Below are 21122 nucleotides of genomic sequence, written 5' to 3' on the forward strand. Positions count from 1 at the left end.
CACATCAGTCTCCTTGAGAACTACCATAGCTAGTCCATAAGCTAGCCTTCTGTTTGAGGAGCATTTTGTTAATGTCACTCCCCCTTCCTGAGCTAAACATATCCTCTCACTTTCTGCAAATGGATTTTTATGATTATGACTGTATATTTTATTTGTCTTATAATTGTTTTTTAACTTGGAAAAATTCTCATATTTTATCATAAAGAAAGGTTTCCATGAAGCTCAGTTTTAATACATGAGCCACATAATACTGTTTAATATTTCGATATATTCTAAATGGAACAACCCTAAAATATACTATAAAGTTTGTGAGGCACACAGGCTTATATTTAAGAAAGGTCTACGTATATGGGAAGAGAATGTTACAGATCTTTTTTTTAGCCTAAGTAGTCACTAATCATCCTCCCTGCAAAAGCCTTTGAAGTCTTCCATTGATAATTCTCTACTGAAACCTTCTTCCATTAATGGTCCATTTACAAGGAAATAATGTGGAAAAAGGTACTTCAGATATTCATCATTTGGGGTATGGCAATTTACCTGGGTGCTTATAATGAATTCAATACTATTTCAGACAGGAAAGGAAATGTTAATGGAATAAGACCTTTATGTTCTACTAAAAGGGTATTTTTGTCTCGAATATGTTTGAGAAAAGCACTAGAAATAAATTTTCACAGTACTACATATTGAGCTCAATGAGCAGGAGTGTGTGAGCTCCATCTCAGATGAAAATAATGGGAAACACATTTTTATAGTTGTTTTACATAATTGATAACTCATCAGATTTAAATTTCCACTTTTTGTTTGTTTGTTTCTGAGAAAATGAAGAATTAAAGGGAAATGAAGAACATACTGCCCTAACGATTTTTTGCACGGTCAAAAATAGTTTGTTGTCTTTTATTTCTGCAGCAAACCTTCCTCCTTTCTTTCTCCATTAGAATGCTCAGGATTGCAAAGATAGATCAGTTGGTAAAGTGCTCATTTTGCAGATAATAAGATCTGTGTTTGTTTCCCAGAACTCATGTGAAAATAATTAGATGTGGTGGCATACACTTACAATCCTAGAGCTGGGGAGGTGGAACCAAAGAGATTCCTGGACAGGGGCAGTCAACTTAGACAGGCCTTGTAGGTGAGTTATGGGCCAATGAAAGACTCTGACTCAAAATCAGGCCCATAGTTCCTGAAGAATTTCACCTATGGCTGATCTCTGAGCTATACTACATGTGTGCCTGCACATAGAACACACACATGCATGTGCATGTACAGACATACACATACAATAAATGAGATGCACCGCCTGAAGAGGTCTGTGGGCAGCAGCTCACTGAAGGGATTAGTGTAACTGTTTCTGCTCTGATGGGAGGGTATCTTTGGACTCAGAAGCCCAGAAACCATACAGCTCAGAAGGAAGAAGATATCCTAGTAGAAGGCCATGCTGACACACAGGATCCCAGGAACTACACAGCTCTAAGGTGGAACAATGTTACTCTGGAAGGCCATCCTGAGACATGGGAGGTCAGGAAACTTGTAGCTATGGGGCGGGACATAGCCCAAGAGACACATACCTGCAAGAGGAAATCTCCTCAGCACAGGCAGGATCCCGCATATTTCCTACCCCTGCTTCCATTTGTTGACATGGCAGAATGCAAAACACCCACAAACCAGAATACTGACCTCCACTTGTTACCAAATCTGATGATTCTCTAATCTTGAACTTCTTACCTTCTTGGACAGTGGGAGAGTGAAATTACCTTATCTATGGTATTTTTATTATAGCTACCTGAATGGACTAAAGCAGAAATAAACACCCGGGTACTTACCATTATGAATATTAAAGTCCTGCATCTGTCTCCCTATCCAGCCACTGGCCACTGGCAAGTTTGTTAACCATTCAGAGCTAACTGGGGGGCAAGGTCCCTCAGCAATTTAGGGAATCTAAATAATATAATGCAGGCTTTAGGCCAAATCTACAACAGATAGGATGGGAGATATGTCACCCAGTTCTTTACTGGTGAATATCCTCTTTATTTTCCACTGGGCAGGTACTATTGTAAATGGTAATAATCCAACCTAGGCCTGCATTCCTGGTACTTTAGGGAAGTTCTCCAGCACCCTCTCTTCTTCGAGAGTCCCTATCCGCAGCCAGATGTGAATCTCCATTATTGGCAACAAGACTCTTTGACCAACATTCTAGATTGAGATGTGTTTCCTAAAATTAGCCACATCATCATAGAGAGTAGTTTGTGGGTATCCAATGTCAATGACTACATCTTGTGCAGACACAAATACCTGTTTGCTGGTCTCTGAAGCTTTCTTGCATCCGTGAAAAACTCTGGCAAAACACTTGAGTAAGAATGTAAGTCTAAGCCTCTAACTTGGAGAGAAGCCAGATATCCCCTTTTTTGGAGTCACACAGAGCAAAACTTATTTTCCCCAACCCCCTTTCTAGGAGAACTTTCTTCTATTGTGAGGTTTTATCTTGTTTTTCTCTTCATAATACCAGCACCACTTATGTTACAAAAAGTGATTTGATTTCATAATCCAGAATTACTAATAGAAGAAAGGAATTCTTGGTATACATTTACTCTAAAACAGAAAACAACATTATGTAAGGCCCATTGTTTTAAAGGAAAATGAATATGCAGGACCATGTGCATGAGAAGGAAGAGAGAAGAAAGAACTGCCATGCTGGAAATAACTCAGGAGTATTGGAGGGAAGGCATTAGCAACAGGGAGGTTTGGAGGTGGCCCTGCCATTGAGCTGTTTAAAGCATATTAAATATAAGGTTCTCTCTCTCTCTCCCTCTCTCTCTCTCTCTCTCTCTCTCTCTCTCTCTCTCTCTCTCTCTCTCTCTCTCTCTCTCTGTGTGTGTGTGTGTGTGTGTATGTGTGTGTGTGTGTGTGTGTGTGTGTGGTGTGTTTCATTCGAGAATCCAGAACATTGGGTCAGGTAGTGAGGAACTGGCTCTGCTGCCTGGGCGATTAGAGCATATTAGTCAACTGCTGCTACACCTAATACATTGTTTCCTAAGTCCTCCCTTATATGTATGTACAATTCTTTGCCTTTCTAAAATACATTTTTTGTTTGCTTTTGTTTTTGTTTTTTAGATGCACAGGAAAAGGTTTCCATTTATTCATATGTAAACATTCATATAAACATAAGTGTAATATTTCTGTGAAATTTGTCTCTAAAATATAAATTCCTACTGTATATGATATACGTGAATATACAATGATTTGAAAAGTTTCTCTACAAGTAGAGAATTCTTTCAAAATTATATTGCAAAAATAGAGGTGGGGTAAATAAATGCAATGGTACCTGGAAGAAAATTGAAACTTTGTCTTAATCTGAAATAAGCAATTTTTTTATTAAAAATATATTAGCAGACAGGAAAGCCCAGATATTGCAAGAGAAAATTTTGAATTTTTCATAAGACATTTTCTTAAACATAACATATTCTTTAAATAAATGCCAGAATACCACACTGAATAAGGGAAATGTGTTGCTGTCTTTCTCTCCTAATATTAGCTTTACCTTAGATTTTAATCATATTTTCTGAAGTTAATAAAAGCAAAACCTAATAATCAGTGATGATAATAGTTACTTAATAAATATTAGGAATTAATGAATAAGAGATCTAAATAAGTATAATAACCCTGTTCTCTAAAGGATAGAAATTTGATTCAAAAATACTTAATATCTTGATTTCAAAACCTATGCAGATTTGAAAATTACTGTACAAAATAAAAGAAAATGCATACAATGAATTTAGAATGTGAACTGCATTATAGTACAAGGTCTTGTCCTCTACAGTGAGGACTGGTCCTTCTGTGTGCTTAAGGAAGAAAGCATTACCTTGTTTAACAGAGCCAACTTACTTTATCTGGTTTGTGAACCACTAATGCTCTTTTATTGAAGCTAGAAGCACATCTCTGATTGTTTTTTCTATATCAGGCATCTGGTCCCATTGTCACCCTGACTTCTCTGACCACTGCTCTATTATTCTCTCTTATAAGCACAACGACTGGTAATGACATTGGGTCTATCTGATCAAATGATGATAATCTGACTGTTAGACCCTTAACCTTAAGAATGGGGTCCTTTTGTCATGGAAAGTAGTGCATTGCTAGATTGCAGCAGCATCTCTAACAGAGGGCAATGGTTGTTTGCTCTACCTCAGCAATAAACAGCCAAAAACAAATTTGTACATGCTCTATAGAACTGAACCACCCAAAATATAAGAATTATAAAAACTACATTCAGTCAGTCACCAAAAGTATGTAAGAAAAAATGCATGCCTTTATCTTAGAAATCAGAATTTGGTGTTGATGTGGTGGTCATTTTGTTTTATAATTCTAACCTAATAAATTTGTTTTCCAGTTTTTTATATCATGGGCATCAAATATTTAAAGCTATTAATATGATTAGCCACTAATAAATGAAATCTGTTGTTCTTTATTAGTCATGATAATATACAGCCATGTGTGTAATTCATAGGATCTGTACTGTTTACCTTCTCAATACTTTTTTTTTATAACAAAGATTTAAACAACAAAGTCACCTTAGAACTCAAATGTGAAGTGAGGCTGTGGTCTTGTGCATGTGTCAGAATTGATGATCTTGACCCCTGGATTCCAGATGGATCATTAAAGCAAACCCTCCTGCTAGTTAGTCTCTAATTTCATACTGTGTGCTCCATCTGTTGACGTGCTTACTTTGTTAGGGGCTGCTTCTCTGGCTTCCTTTAGACTATTGCACAGATTCAAAGCTTAGCCCACACATGCATACATTTATGCAACTGTGGATTAAGAATATATATCAGAAGAACTTAAGAGCAAAATATAAGCAAGGAAAATAAAAGCACATTAGATTCTAATTCGGTTGCCTAGTGTAATAATCAGTGGAAACCTGACTCACACTAACAAGTGCTAAGTTTTAATGGCAAATAGTGCATGCTTGTTTATCCCTTCTCTCACATATAGGTTAAAGTTCAGATCCAGAGCATTTAAGGATTCTGGCTTGGAAGAAACTGAGTTTCTAATGAAAACTGAACAAGCTCATAATAAAAACTCACCAGACATCATGTCTGGAGCCTTGGGCAATCTCTAAGAGACAACCAGTTATCTCACTATGTGGCCCAAGCTGCTCTTAAACTCAATATCCTTCTGTGTCCACTTCTCCTGGGCTGGGGTTATAGGTGTGCATCAATACTACTGTCCCTAGGAAACAAGAAGAACAGAGTATACCAATATAACTCTGTGAGTCAGTTCATTGTTTCAATCAAAATAATGATTCCTAGCACAAAATCCTTGCTTTGAAAACATAAGCCTTGATCTTTACTAGCAAGGACCAATATGGATCAGAAAGTTGAGGGCACTGTGTTTTAGACAAAAGACTGCCACTTTAGGCAAGGGTACTTGGGATCTCTTCCTCCTGAACATTTCTGTGAACTTCATGTGAAGTCCTCCTAGTGATCTTAACCAGAAAATATATACGTATATTTTCTATCACCATGATGGTGACTTTGAAAGTACATACATTATTTGATAGCAGATTTAAGAAGTGGCATCTTTATGCATGCTTGGTGCTATTTTTATAGCAATAGCTGCAGGGTTCTGGATCAGTACTATTGTTCACTACCTTTTGACATATAGTTGAAAGACCGGCAGCATGAAATTACAGCAGTCAGAAAATAAACACAAAGCAACAATCTGTTCTTCATGACCAACCTAAAATAAACATTTGTCATGGGAAAAAACAGGGAGAAGAGACAGATCATTGGGCCAGTGGGTAAGGACATGCTACATTCAAATCTTCCACACTGGTATAAAAGAAGGTCGTGACTGTGTATGTCTGCGACTCTTGATGGACAGACCAGGTAGTCTAGTAGAAACAGTAAGCTTCAGGTTCAATAAAAGACTCTCTCATGGAAATAAGGTAGAAAGCAATGGAGGATGATGGTAAACAGCCTTTTGCCTTCCTCATGTAGTGGGGAAGGGAAATGATTCCCTGTACTGCATACCCCCTCCCCCAACACACACACACACACACACACACACACATACACACACACTTTCTATACATGTACACAAATCAAATGCACACATTAGACTTAAGAAAGCAAAGGGAACTGGGAGACTATTTAAAGCTAGCACTTACAACCCCATTGATTTGAGACTTTTTCCTCTTCTCTAAAACATGACTCTCTCTATGTCATTCTTTGGCTCACACGTGTAGTGAGTCATTTTAAGTGAAAAATCTATTTTATTGAAGAGAGTTTGTCTTGAAGGATAAAAGATGTTCAGAAAGGAAATCTTTTCATTTAAAATACCACCAGTGTAAGGGAATGATGGGTAGGGTGGAGGTGGAGTCACCAGCTAAGTATTGGTCACTGCTAGGATTTAGTAGCAGGACTCACAACAGAATGAGCAGAGACGGGGGAGAATGTAGATACGGAAAGGAAATGGTCATTTTATCTGACAGGGAGGTGTGATTTGGGTGTAAGAGCATGGATTCTTAGCCTTATCCATTGAAGTTACAGACTCTTGTGGATATAGATCATTTCTGCTGTTCCCTGGGGAAGATGCCTTCAAGGATGATGAAGGCATAGCTGCTGGGACAAAGATGTATAGCATGGAGGTGACATTAGGGAGCAGCACTCTGGGCATGGATTTTGGTCTGGAGATAGACAGTTTGCTATGGATTTCCCAGGCTATTGGTTAGACGAAAGAAGTAGGCAAAGGGAATTCTGAAAATTTAGACTTTGAGTTATGTTCCCATTCTGCTAATGGGTCAGAGAACCTGTAGAATATAACTCAAAGTCTAAATTTTCAGTACTTAACAGTTATAAGTGATTCAGAAATGTCTGAAAAGCACCAACTTTTAAGATCATTTTAAAAAGTGAAAAAATAAAAATTAAATGATATTCATGCTCAACTTAATTTCCATCAAGGCCAATAAGACAAAGCTGACAGAAACCCCTAACCTTGGTTTTATCATGTGATTGAGAAGAATAAGGGTGCAGGACAGAAAACGTTTCATTTATTTATGGTAGTATGGGATGACCTTTTTTTGCCAGAAATTCTGTTTTGAGCACTTCCCCAGATAAACTTTTGTTGGAATAACTGGACCATAATGAATTTTTCCCCTCTGGATAGTCTAGCATTCAAGTGTAAGGCAGTGAGGGCTGACATATGATGAGTCTTTCTGTACTATCTAGTTGCAGTCTGAATCTCAGCCAGAAGATTCATTTTTGTCTAGCAAAGTGCACCATCTACAAGTCTAATTGAAACTCCTCACATCTTCTGCTTACTTCAAAGAGATTTAAAAGCATGCAACCAAAGGACTCTCTTTCTCCTGGCCACTTACAAAGTAGCTTAGTGTAGCTACCAACACACATTCTCTCCATAAGCCATGAGATTACCCCATCTGACATCAGTTTAGAAATTATTAGTAACAGCATCAGAATCAAAAGATGTCTCTTCCAAGCATCCTTTTCCCTTCCACTCATAGAGATAGTGACGACTCCTCAATTTCAATCAACTCTCGTAGACCTGACTTCACATCCCCTGGTTAACCTGAGAACACTTGTTAAATAGTATTGTAATCGCTTTGTTTTACTTCTGTGAGATTTGAAAGTCTTCAGGAAGTCTTTTTCACTTAAGATAGTACCCTCACAGGAATAGCACTTGCTCTGGACCTGCTGGTAGATTTCAGCAGGGCTGCACACAACAGCAGACGGAACGGGCTGTGAAGGAGGAAGGTTGTAGGTCAGTCTGAACTTTGCACTTACTAGTTGCAAGACTCTTGAGCACATCACTCAACATCTTCACGTCACATTTCCTTGTTCACATGGGAATTTTAATAGCTGTTATGCTCACTTCAAATTGCATGGTGCAAGGATGTGCCTATCCAAGCCACCCTGGAAGACATAAAGTGTCATAAAAGCTCAAGTTATGATAATTACAAATATGCAATAGTGTGTCCTTAAAGACATTCTCTAGGTCAGCTGCTTTTCCTTTATAACCCTCTCTCCCCAAAAATGTAGGATTGCTTCTGGCATGTTTGTTGGCCTGTGACTGGCAAGCAATTACAATGAGTAATTCCATTTTAGGAGAAGATAATAAAACGTGATATCGTAACTACCCACACAGCCTCAAAAGTATTTATGTTTCCTCTAATAACCTGGTGCAACGCTGTTAATCCTGAGGAGGCTAGCCTGGCAGGTGTCTGGGAGCTGAATCCTCACATTCTCTCCTTGTTTGCTGACTCTTCCACAGGGAAGCCTCCAAGATATTAAAATGCAATGGCCCTGCTCTATTTTTAATTACATTTAGTTTATTAGAGGAACAATCCGATGCATATCAAACATTGGTAACTGAATTCTCCATTGCCTCAGTGAGAGCCTGAAACATTTATCATACACAAAAATGAGTCACTGGGAGCAAGTTCTTCACCAAGAGAAGGCAAGGCACAATTTAAAAGACTTAAGGAAATTTGACACTCCCAGAGGGACCCAATTCTTCACTGATAACTTCCTCTTCCATCCAGTTAACCTTTCAATTCTAAACCTCATCATCATAAAGTCTATGTGAAGAAGTAAGGAAGTGTATCCCAGGATGGAAATTTGCAAACTTCTATCTTTTATATTAAGCCAAATCACCATGAAGAAGCCCTAAATGTGCAGCATACAATATTTCCTTTGGAAAAAAACTGTTGGTTGAAAGGTATGAACAAACATAACTCTCATGGTTTGAAAAAAAATGGCCACATTCTTTGGTTGGTCAAATCAATCCACTTCCTTTCAATACACACAGCATTACCAAAGCTGTAATTTCATGCATTATTATGTACAAATGGAATTTTAAAATGCCTTCCATTTTACATATATAAAAGAGGTATATGCCACAAAAGAAGAAGAATATATTTTTCACATTTATCATAAGTTGTTTCTGAATCCCATTTGTGAATTGAGTTTGTACTTGGGCAAGTGGCCATTATCATTAATCACACAGAGCAGCCGGAACACAGTGGAGTGTGAAGTGTAGATTGTCTTTCCGCCTTCTTCTGTGTTGAGAATGGGTTGTATACTTCCGTCTTGAGAACGGGCTGTGTTTCCAAACACTGGGTAGAACTATTGTTAAGTTCAGATGCAAATGGGGCAAACGGCTAAAGAAAGTATGAGAGAATGGATAGGAGAGGCTGGGACTGCGGGGTTGAAAGAATCAAGCATGGCAGTATATTCATATTTTGTTTTTAAATATTACGCAGAATATTTACATTTCTTATTCATTGTCATAAAAGCCCTACTTCAAAATAAAATGAAAACTTAATGACACACATCAAAAACCGATTAGTACTTGTACAAATATTCTTATGATTTTTATTCTATGTTGTAGCTTTAGAAATACTGAAAAGGTTAGCAAACATGCTCAAAGTTTTGGCTCACATTGATATTATTTGTTGTCGATGTTACAGAACTAAAACTTGTTTAGTTCTTATTCCATTTGAGAAATGTGTTTATTCTTGGAGTCTCACTTCTGTAGTCTTCCAAAATGACAAGGTTAGATCTATGTTTTAACTTGTTATTATTTGTTAGATTAGAATTACACTTCTCCCTCCCCTTTCCTCCATCCAGTCTCTGTCATAGTGTGGTTGTGAGTGCTGCCTCCTCCCTGGGGTATCCAGGGGTCACTGCACACCAGGTGAGAAAGGGTGGAGCAGATCCCAGAATGGGTGAGGTCAGCAGGATCTTGGTCTGAGCGAATACAGGGCAGGAGGCAGTCTTCTTAGAGTATTTTAGTGTTACAGCTTTTTAAATCGGCATTTAGTGAAACAGCTCTCAGGGCAATATTCAGTAAAACAGATTGTCCATATGTTTCATTCAGTGAGAACAACGGCTATATAAGCTTTGGAGAATAGGGCAGGGTATTTCAGGTAAATGTATTCTGGTTGAGTTTTTTATTTTTATTAATTATTTTATTTGTTTCCATTTCAAATGTTATCCCTCTTCCAGGTCTCCCCTCTATGAACACCCCATCCCCTCCTCCTTGGAGGGGGTGTTCCCATACACACTCCTGCCTCATCCCTCTAGCATCCTCTCCCACTGATGTAGGATAAGGTACTCCTCTCTCTGCTACATATGTATCAGGAGCCATGGACCAACCCATGTATACCCTATGATTGGTGATTTAGTTCCTGAGAGCTCTGAGGGATCCAGTTAGTTGATACTGTTGTTCTTCTTATGGAGTTGCAATTCCTTCAGCTCCTTCAGCCCTTCCCCTCACTCTTCCATTGATGTCCCCAGGTTCAGTCCAATGACTGGCTGTATCTGCATGTGTCTTAGTCAGGTTCTGGCAGAGGCTCTCATAGGACAGCCATACTAGGCTCCTGTCAGCAAGTTCTTGGCATCAACAAGAGTGTCCGGGTTTGGTTTCTGCGAATGGAATGGATCCCACGATGGGTATTGAATATAACCCTGTGGCCATCAGTCATGTAGGGCCACGCCCACGGCCCCTAGTGTTGTGACTGGACTCCATCCCCACAGTCACCTGGCTACAGCCATGTTGTCCCAGCCCCACAGTTACCTGGCCGCAGCCAGGTAGCCCAGCCCACTATAAAGGGGCTACATGACCTCTCCTCACTCTCTCTCTCTTGCCCTTCTCTTTTTGCCACTTTCCGTGTCTCTTGCCCCCCTGCTCCTCCTCTCTCTCCATTCTCTGTACACATGGCCATGGCCAGCTCTAACCTCTCTATCTTTTCTTTCCCTCTTTCACTTTTCTATCTCTTTTATTTCCCCCTACTTTTGTATAATAAATCTTTAAAATCATGGGCGGTCTCTTCTTATCTAAAACCACCATGTTGGAGCAATGGAACAGGCCTCCCAGCATCTGCAGCCACCAGACCGGACCAAGGATTCCCCGCCTAGCTGGGCTTCCTCCACATCAGAATGGGCCCAGCAGATGGGGGGGGGGGGGTCTCTGGATGGCCTTTTCTTCAGTCTCTGCCCCATTTTTGTCCCAGACAAAAGGGAAGTGAGTAGCTGAAGAGTAGTAGAGGCTTAAAGTACTGGGAATGCCTCATTTACATGGAGAGACATTGCAGGTGCTTGCTGGGCAGGTGCTTATCCCTGAGAAAGGAAACTGAACCTGTAATTTCACCAAGGATTCTGCAACATCCTCAAGTAGAGGATGTGGAATCAGTCTCCCCAGATAAGGTCAGACTGCAAAAGGGAATCCCGGCTGGAAAAGGGGGTCCTCCATTTTGCACGGAGCTCAGGGTGCTGTCCAGTAATGATGGACTATGACTTTAATAGCAGGGTTTCCCAACACTGTACACACATCCTTGTTCTGTTTCACATTCATGCTCCTTTTTTCATTAATTGCTATTGCATTCATATGTGTATACATATATATGGATATATTTTATATATTTAGGGATATAAGCTGCTCAGTCTGTGTAGTACTTGTATGTGATTTTCAGTGATAACTATTTGATGTAGACAATCAACTGGTGTGTTCTTCCTGGGGAAGACTCTTTACCCCACTTGCAGCATTCCTTAGTTGTCTGGAGTTTTTGTTACTATTATTTTGTTGTTTTGTTTGTTTGCTTTTGAAATAGGCCCCCTATGTTTTTCCTTATCTACCTTAAAATGTCTGTTGGTGTTATCCTTGCTTAGTTCATGTTTGAGGAGTAATATCTGTGAGATCTTATAAATGTTGCATAGGAGACATGTCTTAAAGCCAACTCAGTAACCTTCTGGCTCTTACAGTCTTCCATTTTTATGGTGCTCCACAACTCCCCAGTTTGATTGGTTTTGGTTTTCTCTGGTAGACTCTGTTGGAAAGACACACGTTTGCATCCTAGGGAAAGGTAGCCTCAGTTCTGATGCCAAAGCCCACACAGGTTTCTTGAATCATGTTTAAGATTTGAGACATTACAGGAACAATAGAAAGCTATTAGATGACTGATTTAAAGTAAGCAAACATGAACTCATAGGAAATAAAGGGGCCAAATTCTGCTAATGGCAAGAACAGTATTTAATTCTACAAGTATGAGGTGATAGTTTTACAAAGTTATATAAGCTTGACACCATGATTTCTAACTTTTCTACTCATAGGTAGAGAATAGCTTATACAAATATTCTGCTCTGGACTGGTTTTAGGCCTGCTCCATGGACAGGAATATATACCAGGAACTATAAACCTGGCCAAAAAGTTGAAAATTTCACAATCTAACAAAAAATTCTCATACTTCCATTTTTTGCTAAGTAGATAATTGGCCAAACTGACTTTTAAATATTTATATATGTTAGTCAGAAGTGTTGTCAGTGAACAATGAACAGTTAATATGGAGTTTTACTACTGATTAAAGTAGTGAGGATAAGTTAAGTCTTAAGTGTGCAGCAATAATAGAGACACATACATCACTCCTTCCAAGGCTATGGAACATCATGCAAGAGGAGATAAAGAGAACTCAAGTGTTGACAGATGATGATGGACACTAGCAGTCTCCATCTTCTAGGTGTGATGTGACCATCATCATTACAAAGGCACAGCAGCCAATTGTACAAGAAGCAGAAAAGCAATTAAAAATAAAAAAGAGTTAGGGATGAGAGTAGGACCAGATTTTAAAAAAGGGAAATGGCAAAAGCAGAAGGCAAAAAAGGTAATGGTGACTAGCTAAGACCACGAAGTATTCTATTCATGTGTGTAATTGTCAAAAAATGTTATAGAACCTCTCTACAACTGAAAAGATAAAAGCAGAGACAGCAAAAGGAATGTTTATGGACCAGTTACATAATAGTTGTCTGAAGATGAAAGAAGAAGAATGGCAACGTTAAAACGAGAGAGAGAGAGAGAGAGAGAAAACAAAGCAGACTCAGGATTGTGTGCATATGATATCTGAGCATCATGAAACAAGGGTTCCCTATGAGAAATTGTGTTTGGATCTGTGGTTAAGGCAAAAGAAAATAAGGTATTTCTTGGTTCTAGAAAAAAAATGACACAAGTTCTGAAGAAGTTAAAGTGATCTGAGAATGTGCCTTGATAAAAGAAAGGCTTTGTAATGCAGGAAAAGTAGGGACTGTAGACAATGTGGTTTTTTAAAAGACATGGTTCCTGTGGAAAGAAAGGTGTGAAAAGAAACCACTTTGGCAGATGCTATATGGTCTTAAAAGCCAGAGCAGAGGTACAGACTTGTAGTCGCAGATATTGCAGAATTACTGGAGAAGGAAATCCACTGATCCCACTGTTAGTAGTATTATGGAATCACACTGGCAGATCATACTGAAGGAAGACATTGTCAGCTGTCAGATATGAGGTATTCTAGGTGTAAATGAGCACACCTGTGAATCACAAAACATATTGTACTTGGACAACAAAAAAGATTAACTTCTTAAAAAATAATTCTTATGGATTTTACATAACAGGAAACACTATAGCACTGAAATAACAGTGTAGATTTATCTACTATCTAGCCATAGCCATTTATTCTGGTTGTTTGAATAAATTACACCTTCATTAAATTTTACTAGAATTTTTTTTTGTTTACTTTTCTTCCGATCTGTTTTTCTTCCCCCAAAGACCACGGAGACTTACACTTCCTTTTTCTCTTTCTAAAGAGATATATTTGTTTACTTTCAGTGTTACAGGAGAATACCTGAGATGGAGAAATTTATCTTAAAAATAAATCTTTATTAAGCCTACATATTTGAAGCAGGGTTCTCCAAAAGGCATGGCTCCATCCCTGGTGAGATCCCTCTGGGTATGTCACATCAGGAGAAGCGATGTGCACAGGGGATACAGGAAGCCCAAGAACAGCCAGGCACAAGCCTTGTAGTTTTGGCTTTGCTTATATGGTTTGTTTATTTGTTTAATAAAGGGAGCAAACTGAGCTCCCTAGGAAACTACATTAATCCCTTCTACTGACAGTACTCCCAGTGACGGCCACTCAGTTCTACCTTCTACACAGACACAATGAAGACCAGTGGACATACATGTGAATCACATCCCAACCCCCAAAATGGCAATGGATAACATCTTTGTGAATTGAATGCTCACCAGCTTCATGTTTCTTCCCATTCTTTTACTGCATAATTGGATGAGACACCAATAATTTATTACTTTGCTGGTTGTTATACTTCAAAGAAATGACACAAAACATTACATTTAATTTTGTTACATATTTTTCACTGAATACCGTACCACTAATACTTAGAAATTTCAATATTTGATGTTTATTCTTTTGAAATGCTGTATATACTTTGTGATAATTACAATATTTTGATTTTTATTTTCAGTGTTAAGCGATTTAAATGGTCTCAGTTTCAGTTAATTAGTGAAAATAGAGGCCATACATTTGAAGGATTCAGTAGGGGTATAAGGAAGATTTTGGGAGGAGGAAAGAGAAGGGACAAATGTAATTATAGCATAATCTCAAAAAGCTGAGGCTTCAGTGGAACATTCTTGTATGTCATACACACGTGCAATGATGTTATCCACCCATATCTCCAGAAGCAGAATTTCATGGTTGTATTATAAGAGCACATTCAGTTTATTGGGTAGTGCTAACTTATTCTCTAGCAATAGTTTTACTTTTTTGTACCAACCAAATTGCAGATATGCAAATAGATCACCAAATCTATGCTAATATTTAGTTGTGTCAACTGTTGCTAATCTGATGGACACTGAATGGTAATAATTGTGGTTTTTTACTTTAATTTTCATTACAAGTTTATAATGCATATGTTACCATGCTGGGCTTCCTATTTTGAAAATTGTTTATATTTCTATTGTATTGATTTCAAGTAATTATTAATTCTTTGGCAGTTAAATATATTATAAAATCTATTTCCCTCAAGGTTTTTCTTTTACTTAGTGAATCTTTTCCTAGTACTAATTATTAGAGATCTAGGTAACTCACAAAATCTCCCTACTTCATCGTAGAAAATTATTTATTGTTATATGCTTTATTCCATTTAAATTTTAGAGTTAATACTTCTAATTAGAGAGAAGAACCAGTTGGTAAATATATTTACTCTATAATTTGAAAACACTATGTTGTTGCATGATGCTGACATTTTCTAATCATAAACACATGTAAGGCTTTTCATCTATCTAGGTCTTTTATATGACCTTTCATTGCTTTTCAGTTTTATCCTAAAATGTGTAAATGCTTATAGTCAGGTTTTTTTTTCCTGGATAGCATAATTTTTACTGTTCCTGTGAACTGAAGCACTTTATGTTTTTCAGCCTCTCATTAACCCTGTCATCAGCATAAGGTTTTAACAGATGAACTTTAACCCAAGACCTAAATCCTAAAATCTTCCCTAAAGAATATCAAATTCTTTAACAAGTCTAAGACTCTTAAAATTTTTAATGCTTCATTAATCATCATAAGTGAAGATAACTTGTTGTTTCTAAAACATACTTTTGTGTTTTATTTTGGGCATGTATGGCATAATGATGAGTTTATATTATCAACCGAACTCAATCTAGGATCACTAGGAGGAGAGTTTTAATGCATTCTCTAGATCACACTGGCTCTTGTGCATGTCTATAAGGGTTTCTTGACTATACTAATAGGTGGGAAGAGGCATGCCCTTGTTGTGGATGTCACCATTCTGGGTTTGAGTGCTGCACTATATATGAGTTGAGAAAGCTGAGCAGTGCACACAGGCATTTATTGCTCTCTAGGCTCTGGACAGTGCATGTGACTAGATGCTTCAAATTGCCTCTTGACTTCCCCACAGTAATGGATAGTAACCTGGAACTGTAAGAAAAGAAAACTGTTTCTCCCTTTGGAGGTTGCTTTTGTCATGGTATTTTATCATGGCAATAGGAAAAGAAACTAGGATGCAGGGTAAGAATTTCTATCACTTATACATTTTGAATGTTGCCTACTAATGCATTGATCGTATTTCTACTGTTATGTTTTCTTTATATTTTCCTTTACCTTTGCTAATTTTTAAGACCTTTGTTTCATCATGAATAGGATATAAAACAGAGCCCCAATCACATTTCCTTCTATATTTACATTTTTATAGAATCTTGATTCTCTTTTGATAGATGGAAGCCATCTCTCTCACTAGGTTTTGGATCATTCATATTGAGGCAAGACAGCTGCCATGTCATGGGAAATCCTCATAAGAAGGACAGAGGCAGGTAGAGACACCTGGAACCACCTTTAGGAGCCTACCACGGTCATGTGAGTGATCAATTTTTTAAAAACTTCAGACAGCTGTGGAAATCATTGAAGTTTAACATTTCGCGTCTAAATCGGTCAGGAGTAAACATATCAGAATGTCCCATATAAAACTAAAATCTACAAGGTTGGTTGAAAAGAATGGGAGACCCCATGTGAGCAGTAATGAAAAAAGACATCTTCACAAGAGGGGTGATTCAAAGATGAAAGCTTTTATGTGGAAATATAATATGAAATTGGAAAGTGTTGATCAAGAGGAAAATCTTTGCTGAGCAAACTACAAGGCAAGTCCCATGATGTGAGAAGCAATATTGGCATAGCTGATCAAAGAAGGCATGGTCAAGTTTATCATTCAACCTTTCAAAGTTTATTACAAGTGGAACAATGTATTGAAATGTCTGCCAAACTTTTTTGATCCCAAAGAAAGACCTATAAGCATTCTTACAAACTTTTTATGCTTACATTACTATTATAAGATTCTGAAATAGTCTAGTAAAGTTTAAACCAGTCCTTACTCTTAATGAAAAATAATATTTTAAAGTTCTTTTGAAAACCAGTTGATAGAAACTGAAGAAACAAAAACGGTATATATGAATGAATGCATTTGTGTTTGTAGACAAAATGTTTTTAATTTCATTTTTTATGTACTATTATTATTTTTACTTATTCACTTTGTAGACTGCTCACTACCACCCCTGCTGACCATCCTCTCCTACAATCCTTTCCCCCATTTCCCTCCCCTTCTCCTCTGAACAAGTGGAGTCTTAATGAATATCCCCCCACCTTGGCACATCAAGTCTCTCCGAGGCTAGGCTCATCCTCCTCCACTGAGGCCAGACAAGGCAGCCCAGCTAGAAGAACAAATTCTACATACAGGCAACAATGGCATTGTGCAGAGTCCCCGCTCCAGTTGTTCCGGACTTACATTAAGGTCAAGCTGCACATCTGCCTGGCCCTACCTCCAGCCTGTGTATGTTCTTTGGTTAGTGGTTCAGTCTCTAAGAGCCACAAGAATCAAAGTTAGCTGACTCTCTTAGTCTCCTATGGTGTTCCTAATCCCTTAGGGGCTTCAATCCTTCCTCCTACTCCTCCATAAAAGTTCCCAATCTCCATCCACTCTTTGGCTGTGGGTGTCTGCATCTGTCTGAGTCAGCTACCGGGTAGAGTCTCTCAGAGATCAGCCCAGGGAAAAAGACTGAAAATGCTGTATTTTTTAAAAGGGATCATAGTTAACCAATTATCTCTGAAAAGATTGTAGCACTCAGAGGGAGTAAGATGCTTTATTATTGCTAACATTAGCCTATTTGATAATGCTGATGATATAAAAAATAGATTTTAAATTTTGGATCTTGGAAAAGACCATTAAAAATAATTGCTTTAATTAAAATAATTATAAGTAAGATGGCTCAGCAGGTAAACGAATTTGCTGACAAGCCTGACTACTTAAGTTCAATCCCCAGAATCCACATGGTGAAAGGATAGAATCAGCCCTCCCAGGTTGTCATCTGACCCCTGCATATGCTACATATGTGTGGAATAGTGTATACATGAGTGTCATGATGTATACACACACACACACAAACACGCACACACAATCAACAAATGTAATGTGACTATTCAGCAGTGATTTAAACTTCTCATGGGTTTTCATTTGTTCTGGGAGATAACTGGATGCTTTCTTTTTAGAATTTTTAGTTTCAGGAGGAAAAAGTCATGGCTAGTACTATAAATTGGGTTAAATACTGATGTCTGAGAAGCTAGGCCCTGGGATGAACCATTATTATTATTTTCTTAAATTGATATAGCATTAAAGGGGTCTCTAAATACATCTACACCAATAAATGAATGAACCTCTTCGACTGTATTAAAGAAGTTTCTTTGTGCACTGGGCAGTAATTAATACAAAAGCTTACAGTGGTCAACGTGTAGAGAATAAATGTCTGTGGAATGCTCAACTACAAATGGTATAGATAGATAGATAGATAGATAGATAGATAGATAGATAGATAGATAGATGTATATGTGTATATATATATATATATATATATATATATATATATATATATATATATTTCCCACACTGAAAATTACAGAAGAGGAGGTAGAAAAATATAAGAGGCAGAAGTGTCAGGGAAAACAAGAGCAAAGCAGTATCTTCTGGATATGACTGGAATTCTGCACTTATAAATGATAGCAACTATGTGTTCTACATAAGACCTGTACAAGAGCAAGCCATTCATCATCCCAGCAATGAGGAGGGAGGTGCTTATGAGTTCCTATACTTAGCTGCAGGGTTGTTGCGAGTTGCAGGCTCTTGGAGGAGGGAGAGTTTGTACTTTTGAAGGATGTGATGCCTAGTAGGTTAACCATGCTCCAGTGCATAGCCCCACCCCCAACCCATAAGCATATAGAAAGCACAAACTTGACTTAGTGTGTTATGTACATACATAAGGAGGTCATGTGCTTGTATTGGGTGGTTGTCTGTGGGAGAATATAATCAAAATGTATTAGAAATATATATGAAATCCTCAATGAATTAATAAAATGATTAAAAGCAATGTTTGCTCCCAGTGGTATCTTTTAAGAACAGATACCCCCTGATCCTGACAAATTTAAAACAAGATACATCAGATTACAGTGCTCACCAAGTAAACTATTCTATGCAATATTGATATATTTGCAGAAAATGAGAGTACTCGAAATTATATACTCCTCAAAGGTAAAAGATTTCTCTCTGAATCACTTTATGGAATGCAAGAGAAATCATGCAAAGGTAACATGAAACAGTCCCAGTTGAATGTGGAATGTCACTGATGACAGAGAATGACTGCAAAATTGTGTAAGTCTTACTTCACCAAAGTTTCAAAAAACTGGAAAGGCCAAACATAACAGGAACTTGGAAAACAACTTAGAGAAATATTAATGACACATCAGATAAACCATCAGTTTGAGTATAGAAAATGAAAGTCAATGGCACCGAAGTTTTCAGAAGGTGATTAATCCTGGTCAAAGTGCCCAGCAGTGTTTTAATATGCCTTACGCAGCTCAGTGGTTGGGCCATTCCCAATGCCTCCCCTCTGATACTCCTGAGTTCTTACTTACAGAAGTCTATATTCCATCTTCACTGCTTGACACATGGGTGGTGGAAGCAAGCTGGGCTGCTCTTCCTGGCCCTTAGATGATTATTGTGCTCGCTCTCTCTCTTGTAGCTCTCAAACCTGGATCTTATTCGTTTCCAGGCATGGCTATTCCAAATCTTCTTTCCTTTCTTGGTCCCCTTGCCTGCATATCCTAAAGTCCTGCCTCTTTCTCCCTGCACAGACATTGGCTGCTGCCAAATTTATTTACCAATCAGAACCAACTGGGGCAGGGACCCTCAGCCTCTTACTTACTAATCTGCCTGTAATTTTTGTAATTTTAACATAATACAAGTGTTAAACCAAATCCACAACACCAAAGACAGGAGAAGGAAAACAATTAGAAATTGGAACATCAACCCACTATTAAGCTGATCAAATGAACATCCAAGATACAAACATCATCACAGTGCATCAGCATAGCATGACATCACACAGGAAATGCATGACAACCACCAGCACAGGTGGATGGGTTCTCTTTTCACTGGTGTCCATCTCATCTCCACAGGGAAAAGTGCTCCCTCTTAGAGGTCTTGCTCTTGTAGTAAATGTTCTTAGATATGCACAGATCTCTGGAGAATCTGTTTATTCTTCCCAAGAGTAATAGCAATAAACAATGATGTTACCCTTCTCAAGTGGGAAAATAAGTGTTAAGTCAGCTGGATGGTGTTTTTCTGGGGCAAACACAGGAAGGAATGTTTAGCTGAAGTTGACATAGGTGAAAGGCTATGGCAGACTCATGAAGGAACATTTAACTAAAGCAGACACAAGTAAAAGAATATTCAAGCGTGTGAAAGAATATGCGATGAAGGATTCTTTGCTAATGTCATGCATGTCTTGGTCCACCTTACAATGTGTAGTTAAGCTTCATTTGTTGGGACTCCATAGAGAGAAACACGCCAAGAACCTTCAGGTGCTATGCTACAGTTTCTTGCCATTTCTGAGGATGCAGGCTGATTGGCAGAGTATTGTCAGCTGAGATAGACACAAATGCTAAGGTAAGACACATGCTGATTGTAAAGGACACATGATGTTTGGAGGGAGCATAAACAGACTCAATGGACGGTGATGGAGGCTGAGCTTGGCTTGCTTATAGAGCTAGCTGTACAAGGTTTGTTGGTCTGCCCTCTGCTGATCTTCACTTCACTGTGAGATGCATAGCTGAGGACTTTTCTGGCATCCCTCATGCTTCCTCCTGCTGACTAGTGCTGAGGCTGAGGCCTAGCTGTCTCCACTAGGTAGTGCCACTGCTGCTGGTTCATGTTTGCTATCCTCACTCTACTGAAATGGACTGCAGGTATAAAATGTTTGTGAGTACACCAAGCTGTTGCTACTGACTTCTGTGAACTGAACTGCTGATTTCCTAACAACACAGATGGGAATTGCTCCAAAGAACGAATTCTAAACAGGTCCACTTCTCCTTATACTTTCTTTCCCACTACCTCTAGAGGGTGGTGGGCTACAGGGGAGGTTAAAGCATTTAAGAATCATCATTGAAAGTAGACTTTGAAAAAAATTAAACCTACACCCTTCTAAGAGTATGAAGTCAAGACATAGATGTTTAGAGTTAAATGTTTCCTGTTTTATTATGATTCTATTGCAGGAAATCTATAAGCCAAATGCTGTTATTAGTCAACAATACTAAATGCTTACTCTTGTACCTTTACGGGATGAATTATATCAAGTTAATTTAAGATACTGTTTCTCTCAGCAACCATGTTAATCCACACAGACTTTACTTAGTAGTGATAACAAACTGTATCTCATTAGCTTTATCAATCCCA

Source organism: Apodemus sylvaticus, chromosome 9 (assembly GCF_947179515.1).
Source record: "Apodemus sylvaticus chromosome 9, mApoSyl1.1, whole genome shotgun sequence".
Classification (NCBI taxonomy): domain Eukaryota; kingdom Metazoa; phylum Chordata; class Mammalia; order Rodentia; family Muridae; genus Apodemus; species Apodemus sylvaticus.